This window comes from Calidris pugnax, unplaced genomic scaffold (assembly GCF_001431845.1).
Source record: "Calidris pugnax isolate Ruff unplaced genomic scaffold, ASM143184v1 scaffold70, whole genome shotgun sequence".
NCBI classification, from domain to species: domain Eukaryota; kingdom Metazoa; phylum Chordata; class Aves; order Charadriiformes; family Scolopacidae; genus Calidris; species Calidris pugnax.
In genome coordinates, this window is record NW_015090862.1 from 11,430,066 (window position 1) to 11,438,824 (window position 8,759).

The 8,759-nt window shown below is 43.4% G+C and overlaps 1 long non-coding RNA gene across 2 annotated transcripts; it reads left to right on the forward strand.

Moving 5' to 3' along the window:
• Positions 1 to 42: 42 nt before the first annotated feature.
• LOC106889344 lies at positions 43 to 7,030 on the forward strand. 2 transcript variants are annotated; one of them, XR_001412288.1, is made up of 4 exons: positions 52 to 437; positions 1,722 to 3,330; positions 4,893 to 4,963; positions 6,310 to 7,030. It is a non-coding gene; the product is annotated as an uncharacterized LOC106889344 (long non-coding RNA). The 2 variants fall into 2 exon arrangements; XR_001412287.1 differs by having other exon boundaries at positions 43 to 437; positions 1,722 to 4,963.
• The last annotated feature ends 1,729 nt before the right edge of the window (positions 7,031 to 8,759 follow it).

Sequence of the window (8,759 nt, forward strand, 5' to 3'; positions counted from 1 at the left end):
CCTGCCTCAGGCGGTGGGGTAACGGGTCGGAGACACTTCCCCCTGGTAAGAACAGCGGGGGTCCCGCACACACACACACACACCCCCCGGGGTGGGGGCGGTTGGGCCGGCTTTGCTCTGATTTAGTTAAAAAGCCCGGCCTATTGCTGGCCATAATTGGTGCTGTAACTATGGGACGGGGCATCGCTGCAGCTCGATTTACGTCTCTCTCTCAGCACTGCTCCTGACCCATTTTTTTTTTTCGAACCAATGAAAGTGAATTTGGTCCGTCTCTCGCATGTTTCTGCCTTTACTTTTGAGGACTGGTTACCGATTTGTTAGAATTTAGCAGGGAAAGTGTAAACCTGCTGGCGGGAAGGCTCTGCGAAGATGTTCTCCTCTGGCCTGTTCCCATTCTGCAGCACACCAAGGACTCTATGAGATGGTTCTTGTCAAAAGTAAGATGTTACGCTCAGTAAATCTGAGGCGTCTGAGTAAATGCTATTAAAACAAATTTAAATTACTAATTGGGCTGGAACAAGGGTGTCCCTGCTGACTGCGGGGAGGTCAGACTAGATGACCTTTGGAGGTCCCTTCCGGCCTGGGCAATTCTATGATTCTATGAAGTTACAAGAAGATGGGTTTGATGCTGCCTGGGATACCTCCAAAGGGAACATGTAGTTTGATAAATGATGGTGGTGAAGAGTATCAATGTCCCACATATTGGATTCTCTCCTGTTGCGCGGTGTCTCCATCAGTGTAATCCTGAATAATCAGAGTCCATCTTACATTTGGACCAGAGTCTTACATTTGTTACAAATTGTGCTGCAGCTAAATAATAACATTCTCTTGCTCCTTTCAATCAGACTTTACGTTTGAAGGTAGCCTCTCAATTCCAGGCATTTACAACGTGTTTAGCAGTCTGCAGAAAGCCAGAAACACATTTGTCCCAATTCACAGTTCTGTTAACAGAGTCCTGCTACGTTCATACTCCTGTGGGGGAATAAGTGACCTTGAAAAAAATGACAATGGGACCAGGCTGCTCCCTCGCAGCCCAGATCTGGGACAAACGGAGCCCGTCTAATGCTCTGCATACACTTAGAGAGCTTCAGACAAGTTTATTTGGATGTATTTTCACCCATTTGCTAGGGGAACCCTTGGCATTCTCCCCTGACTCCTGGAGGGGGACATGAGCAGGATGAATCAGGATGTGAAAGTGGGGGGTTCACAGCTTTTGTGGGGCGGGGGACCCTTGCCCTGGAGCCAGGCTTGAGGCAAGGGGCAGATACTGGTCTCTGGGTGTGTCGAAAATAGGGCAGTTCTCCACCCATCCCTCCCCACAGAAATTCTGTGCGAGGGAAGTTCTGTTTACTTGGGTCAGATTGTAGCAGTTTAAAGGAAGGTCATGATTTGGGCCTAAACAATTTTGGCTTACTGCCATTTCAACTCATTTGCAAAGCTATAAATAGGAATGATTTCAGAATACTCTGAAAAATAAAAATCAATGGGCAGAAGAAGCCAGCTGAATTGTATTTCAAAATATTTCCAGATATGTCCTTAAATGAGGCAGTGAGATATTATTTAGCACGAAGACTGCCTCTCGTAAATATTAACCTAGTTTATTTTTAATGAGGATTGGCTGCATTTAATTAGTGTTTGAAAGATCTCATTTTAGAAAACGTAGGTCTCACCCCTGGCTAGAAGAGGTGTTAAATGACCTAAATAATCTCTTCCATTTTTAGATGCTGCCGCCCACCGTGATGCTGCCCGCGATCTGTGCCATTCCCCAAGGACAGAGCGGAGAGAGCTTTGGTTTGGAGAGGTCCTGCTGCTGCTCCTCCACCAGCCTTCCTCCCAGGAACACAGGCTGTAACTCCTGGCAGCTCCCAGCAGCTGACAGGGCCACCAGAGCTCTTAGTAACTGCTCCAGTATAAAGCAAATATTCTTTGAGCTCCTTTAATCCATCCACAAGACCGATCCACTGCTTATCAGCTGCAAGAGGCAAACCCCATAATTATTGTCATGTAGTGGGTGTTGCTTGTGGACAGTCTGTCTCCAAGGTGGTCATTGCCAAGTGTCATTTTCCAGCTCTTCTACATATGACGTGTGTGATGAAGAGTGACCTGACCATCCCTTTAGGTTTGCTGTTTGAGCAAAAAATGGTGTAGAAAACACCACCTGAAGCGGTTATTTTCACCATAAAAGAGGCATTTCTTAGAGCAGTTGTCTGTTAGATCCTTCCTACAGACTGTGGTGTTGCTTCACCAGTACAACTGGCCTGGCAGGGTTCAAGATCACTCTGTCTGGGTTTACCATGGTTATTAGTTGAACATCAACACATACTCTTACTGTCAAAGGCAGCCTTGAAGACAGAGTCTCTTGGACCCAGTAATTTGAGTAGAATTGAGGGTTGGATAGTTACATCCTTTAAAGGTCCAGCAGATGTGCCTGTGTGGTTCTGGAGGAAATTTTGCTCCACGATGTTTGGGGTGGATATTCCCTTCATAAACCATTTGCACATCTCTTTCAAGGAGAACGTGCACATGCCCGAGTATTTCAGGGCTGCTGAGTCCCAAGGTGATGTGCGGGACGTGGGCAGCTCTGTGAATTGGTGTACGGACTTGGAAGACATGAAAATCAGGTGGCCATGCTTGGCTTTAAAAAGATTTCACTGACAGAGTCTGAACGAAATAGGTCTCTGGGGCTCCAAACAGCAGGCATTGTCAGATATAAGGGATTAAAAGGCTTTTTAATGTGGCTTAGTAGTGTACAGAAGATTGGCTTACTGGTATGAGCTCGTCTTTCGTCACATTGATCTTTATTTTGCATTGTGCTTAGGACAACAGAAACTGGAGGCTGAAGTCTTCTTTCCCAAATCATCTGACAGGACTTGTCCCTCTCACAGCTTATTAGAATCTTTTTTCTGTGAAAGAGGAATCGATTTTTGCCAGTGTAGGCAGCATTGAGTAATAGCTGAAGAATACCAAGTTGTGATAATTTTCTGAACGCTGTATGAGGCCAGGTTGGTGAGAGGAAGTTACTATACAGTGGGTTATACACTTTATATTGCTTTCCTGTATAGATGTATTGATCTAACTTAATAGGGAGCTGGCTGATGAAGGAATAAAAGGCAATTCAGTGGTCCCCCTGTCAGCTGTATGTGACCAAACCCATGAGGTGGTAATTGCAAGACGATAGCTCCAATTCCAAGGGACGCAGCTGGTTTGTCAGGCTGAGAACTAAAAATCAGAGGAGGATAAAGTTGGCAGAGACTGACAGAAGAAGTGATTTAAACTTCTTTGCAGAAAAGGCTGGAAGACGCTGGGCCTTCCCCTCTGCAGCACTGGATGGTAAGTTACACAGAAGGAAAAGGTGAGTGTGTTGACTGGTTTATTGTTTGTAAAATCTATTTTGTCTTAAACGGTTTGGTGCGAAGTGTTGTGTGGTCAGTGCTCAGAGTCATTGACTTCATCAGAGACTGAAACGGCGAGGCCTGGGTCTGTCCCGGGTCTGGGGAGGTAACGGTGGTCAATACACTGGGGATGCAACCCAAGAGCTGGTCTGCACGGAGTGAAAAAAGACAGCTAGAGATCTGGGGAAACAGTTAACTCGTCACTTGCAACAGCAAAACGCAAACACAATCACAGTTTTTGTTTTTTTCTTATTTGAAAATTATTTTGTTTATAAATAAGTGGCTTTTATAATAATAGGGCCTTCACAGACAGGCTAAACCTTGGTGTTTTAATGTGTGTGGGCTTTTTTAGGGTTTTTGTTTGTTTGCTTTTTAAAATATGCCATAGTCACATAGCATCAAAGGTAAGAAGAGATTTATTACATAGATACCAGTAATATAAGTATCTCAGTTTTGTCTAAAATACTGGTTAGTTCCTGTTGCTCAATTGAAGCATAATACAGTAAAAGTGGTTTTTATTTTGTTGGCCTTTTATTCACAATTTATTGTACTGTTGTTTTCACCACTTACCATAAATAATCAATTGGATGTCCCCTGCTGTTACCATGGATATTTAATACATTGACACAGAAAAAAGACATTCTTATGAAAAGGAAAATGCAGCTACATAACTCCTCTTGCATGGCGTGGAAGGCTGTGTGGTATTTTATGTGGGCACGGCCAATAATGCCTTTCTGCTTCATGTTCTTATCTACCACCTACACAGATGGCTGTCCATCCCACCCCCTGCGCTTTAGGAGGCTGATGTTGAGGAGAGCATTAGGTGGGACATGGCTCCTGGTGACCGTTCTCCCTCCCTGGAGCGGATGAGAAGGTCCAGGTGCAGGGTTGTAGGACAGTTGGCTTAGAACTCAGAAGCGCTTCCTGGAGGAGTGGTAAATGCTGTTGATGAGAATGGTCCAGCCTAAACAGGAATCCAAGACCCTCCCTTCAGGCTCTTCAGTCTGTTGTTGGGGTTTGGGTTTTTTTTTGAGATCAAAGGAGAACACAGTATTTTGAACAAAATGCGCAAGGGCCCACCCTTCCTGAATTGCACTTTTGGTGGTGTCTTCTGTCCTGCAGCTGTAACACTCCTTAGAAGGGTTTGGGTTCTCCCTCTTCCCCCTTTTTTTTTTAAAATATATGTCATGAGAACATTTTAATAGACGTTTTCACAGGAGTTTCTGATCCCACCCTTTTCTCATTGTGCCTGGGTGTTCCATGAGGAGAGCTGCTGATCGTTACCAGCTCAAGTCTAGCACCTTTAATTCATCAGAACTTCGTGTAATGTATTACTTACATTAGATGTAGGTGCCAAAACTGACCTGTAAACCTAAAATTAAATTGGGACTACAAAATTAATTTCACTTAGATGGTGGAAATTAGACTATAAATGGAATTCCTGTGGGAACTGTGTAAACCTTCTCTGACATTGATTTAATGTAATTCTTTTCTTAATAGGGTAACCTTTAAATTGCAGAACCAGTACACGGTTTGAACCAGCACAGATCTGTAGCAAATTTTGCAGTAAGGTGAGTGTTAACAGGAGCGTTCCGTGGTGTTTCTGACTGTAAGGATTACAGCAGATAGCTTTCTTGCAGCTGACTAGAGACCCGGGTGTCATACCCCCTCCCCAAACCCCGTTAGCAGAGCTAACGAACGTGCTGTGTGCCAGGCACCTCCAGTCAGTCCCTAAGGGTTAATTTATAAAGTGCACGTGCACAGGACGACATACATTTAGGGTAAAGCTTTATTTTGTGCTCAAAACTGACTTCAGAATCTGAATTTCAGGGTTTGTACCTGGATCAGAATTTCCTGTCCAAATCACAATAATTAACCCCTAATTTGGGAGAATTTTGAATGAAAGACCTACTTTTTCAAATTGGACCCAGGAATTCAAGGTCTGACTAGCTCTGGAGCAAAAATCTGCATTCTCTTGCTAGATGGCAAGTGAGTGTGCTCATTTTATGCATGGAATTAATTTGAGGACTGAGATTACTCTGATTCATTCAAATGTTTATGCTGCAGATGACAGCATATTTTGTTTGCCATGCTGCTAGCAACAGTATTAACAATAATCTTTTCTTTTCTTTCTTGAGATTTAGAAATATTATTGTTTTTAAAGGTAACACATTCAGATCTGATTCTTCAAGTTTTTCTCTGAATGTGACGGCATTCAGAGGCCTGAATTAATTCATGCTCTGTCTTTGCGTGAGAGCTCATGCATTACTCATGCATTAGATTGTCTCTGCAGGGGAACATTTAGGGTACTTTGGATAATTTGACCTGTGAAAACATTAATTTTTAATGTTTTACTGAAAGTCACTCAGAATATCCTGACGTTCCGTAAATGTATGATAATGCTTTTAAACAGAGTGAAAATACTCTGAATGCTGGGTCATCTCAAAATTTGCTTCAAGTTTTCTGGGATCTGTTACTCGGCAAGACTTCTGTGATATTTAACATACTGTCCTGGTCCTTTCCTAAGCTGGTAGGTGCAAAAGCTGTTCTCCTGACTGTCAGGCTGTATAAAGAGCACTGCCGTACACCAGACCTCCGTCATTTCAGATATTCAAAGTAATCACTAAAAGGCTGCCTTTCGCAGCACCTCAGTCACCCAAGCCACTATTAAACATAGTCTTGTATTAGTAGAGTTCTTAAAATGAATTAATTCTTCCAGACACAGCTGGAACAGCTGGAGCTACCTGCTATCAGCAGCTGTGTTGATAGCAGGTAGCCCTTGCATCTCCATTCCTCCTTCTGCATGCTTAGGGCTGATCTTCTGATCCTGTTGGTTTAATCTCTTAATTGTCTATCTGTCCTTCCAAGAAGATGCTGCCCCTTCCTTCATGAAGTCAAGTTCTTTGTTCTTTCCAAGGTTTTGTTCCAAGGTGTGTCAAAGGACAAGCTTCAAGACCCCTCTGCACTGCATTTGCAAAGAAAAGTAAAATGTGCTGAATGAGAATCCACTTTAAAATGGAAAACTGCACACAAAAACCCCACCACCAGCAAGGACTTGAGACAGCTTTTGGGAGCTAAATAATACGCATGTTCTTCCCCTAACTCCTAAGGAATAATGGTATGGGAAGGGTATTTTGCACAAATACACTTCCAAAAATGAAGGTTAAATTAAATAAAATAGAGAGACTCCCAAACTTCATTAACTGAAATTTAGACCATCCTGAAGCCTCTCCTATTACAGCTTGATCCAGCCCTACTCAATAATGAAAACAGTTTACATGACCAGGGGAAGGTGAGTCTGCCTTTCTGATGAGGCACAACTTTGTAATTGAAAATGCTACAAATAAAATTTGTGTGTTGCAGAAGTAAAAATGACAGCCACAGCTTAAGACATTCCCCGGAACGATTAGATGGGACTTGAAGCTACAAGATCAACCCTCAAAACACCTTTACTTTTACGATCTGTAGTGAAGGTAGCCATCTATTATGGGGTATGTTCTGAATTGTAATCATAACAGTGTTAGCTGCTCGGCCTATAAAAACTGTAAAGGAATATGAAGATCTTTAAGCTATAAAAAGCATGTTGGTCTGATTCTATAGGTACTCTGAACAAAACACAGTGGGCTTCAATAAAAAGGAAATGCAATTTAATTTGCCTCCATCACTGATAAGTATTTCTGGCTGTGCTGCTTTTGTCTCTTGCACGGGCAAGAAGAGCAGCAGAGTCTGGGGAGAGGCTGAATCGGTGTTTCTCCAGCAGCTCACTCCACAACCAGCACACTCTGAACAAGTTCCTCCTGGACACGGAATTCTGCCCGAACAGAGAGAGTTGCAAGGTCAGAGCCAAGTGTGAAAAATATCTCCCTGTCAAATTAAAGCTTTTATTTGCGTGACAGGGAAATGCATGGTGGTGTTTGGTGCAGTGCTGGATATACTGAATGACTTGTGCACTTACCAAAGGGAATCAGATTACTTTTGAGATCCACATCTGAATGTAGCACCAGCTATTAAAGAAAGCCAAAGTTGGCTTGGTTTGCTCTAGTAAGAGAAAACAGAATTGAAGAAAGTATTTCCCAGCAGAAATTCAGTGAATATATTTTATGCTGTAAGTCCAGCATTCCAAAATTGAATCTTTAGCCTTTTTTTTTTCCCAGTGAATGTATGCATGATCCAGTAATAACAAAAGTTACCAGAAACATATTTTAGTAAAACCTCATTAATCGGGGCAACCTGATACAGTATACCTGATGTTCATTATATTTAATGAGAAATCACTGAGCAAACGTGCTCATTAGTGACTTATTGGACAGCTTTGCGGAAGGTACTTGCCCAAACCCCGGCTGCCGTTGCTGTACGTTTAACAAGCCCCATTGATAGCTATGGTCTAACAGCTTCCTGTGGCCCAGGCAGCCTGGCTGTCTGTCATAACATGATACAGCCCTCAGAATGGAGGCTGCAGACCCAGCTGGTTGTTTATCAGGCTGCCAAAATCTTGGATTCCACATCCTCCTCTCCTGCTCCTCATGCTACGTGGGCACTGGGCAAGCTGCTGCTTCGTGTGGCCTGTCTCCCCGGTGGCTCGCAACCCACGTAGCCCTTCTGTGTCTTTATCATCTCAGTAGTCCTGGCTGCAGAAAGCCTCCTGAACACACGCTCCTGCCTACAGACTGCTTTTCTTGTGTATTTGCCTGCTGCGGGCTCTTGGTTGATTAGAGGACTATGTACAATGACGGAATTGGGGTTGAAGCGTTCGCTCCACGGAATGATTTCTCTGCTCTGAGCCTGCTCTCCCTTCAGCGCTTCCACGTGAAGAGAAAAGCCCCCGGTCACTCATCAGCCATCAGCCCGGCCATCACTAACGTCTACCAGCAGCACTCGCTGTGATGGCTCCTTCACGTCCCAAATTTAAACTTCCTGGAGCCCAAGTCTAAAAGGCAAGAGAGAAGACAGTGCTATTTACAACTAAAACGCCTTCCACAAGATAAAAATGAAGACTGAAGAGCGAAATAGGGCTCTGCAGACATCAATCTGTGTGGTTTGGTTTGTTCTGGATAACGGAAAAGTAGTCTATACCCAGAAAAAGCCCTATTTCTTAAAGTTTTGTGGTGTTCAGACATTCTGGAGTTGTACGTTAGTAACAGCACAGCTTTTTTTTTTAAATCCCCCTTCTAAGAGCCTAGTATTGCTGAGATACCAGTTAAAATCAGGAGACTGGGTGCAAGGAGCCCAGTTCCCATCAGACAGAGCAGTGAACACAGACACTCGTCATCCTACTTAAAAAAAAAAAAAAAAAAGGGCAACCAAAAGAAATCGCATAACTTGTGTTCCAGGAGCTGGTCCATCGTACTTTAAAAAAAAAAAAACCAA